Source organism: Scophthalmus maximus, chromosome 19 (genome assembly GCF_022379125.1).
Source record: "Scophthalmus maximus strain ysfricsl-2021 chromosome 19, ASM2237912v1, whole genome shotgun sequence".
In the NCBI taxonomy this organism is placed as follows: Eukaryota; Metazoa; Chordata; class Actinopteri; order Pleuronectiformes; family Scophthalmidae; genus Scophthalmus; species Scophthalmus maximus.
In genome coordinates, this window is record NC_061533.1 from 1,582,053 (window position 1) to 1,582,500 (window position 448).

A 448-nucleotide genomic window follows, 5' to 3' on the forward strand; every position below is an offset into this window, starting at 1 on the left:
AAAAAGAATAAAGTTTTGAAATTAATGTTTTTTATATATATTTGTATTATAAAACTGCTGAAATCAGAAGTAAAGTACTGCAAGTTAGTAACTGAGTAAGAGCACTCACATCTCACTTCTTTTAAAGGTAACACACACACACACACACACACACACAGTGGTTTTTATTCTGAGGATAACGGACCTAACGGAGCGGCTGCGCTCTACAGAGATCGTCTATTGGGACGATGAATCAGCAGGAGGAAAAAAAACGGAGCCGCTTTCAGACAGAGACAGTGGGCGAAGTGTTGAATACAAATGTTTACTTTAAAATGTAACTAAATATATATATGTGTCTGTAAATGTTGCATATAGATGTAAGATATAAGTATTAAATATTACAGAACTCCTAAGGCGACATGGGAAAAAATGTAAATAAAATTAAGTTACTCGTACGCTCGTTCATGTT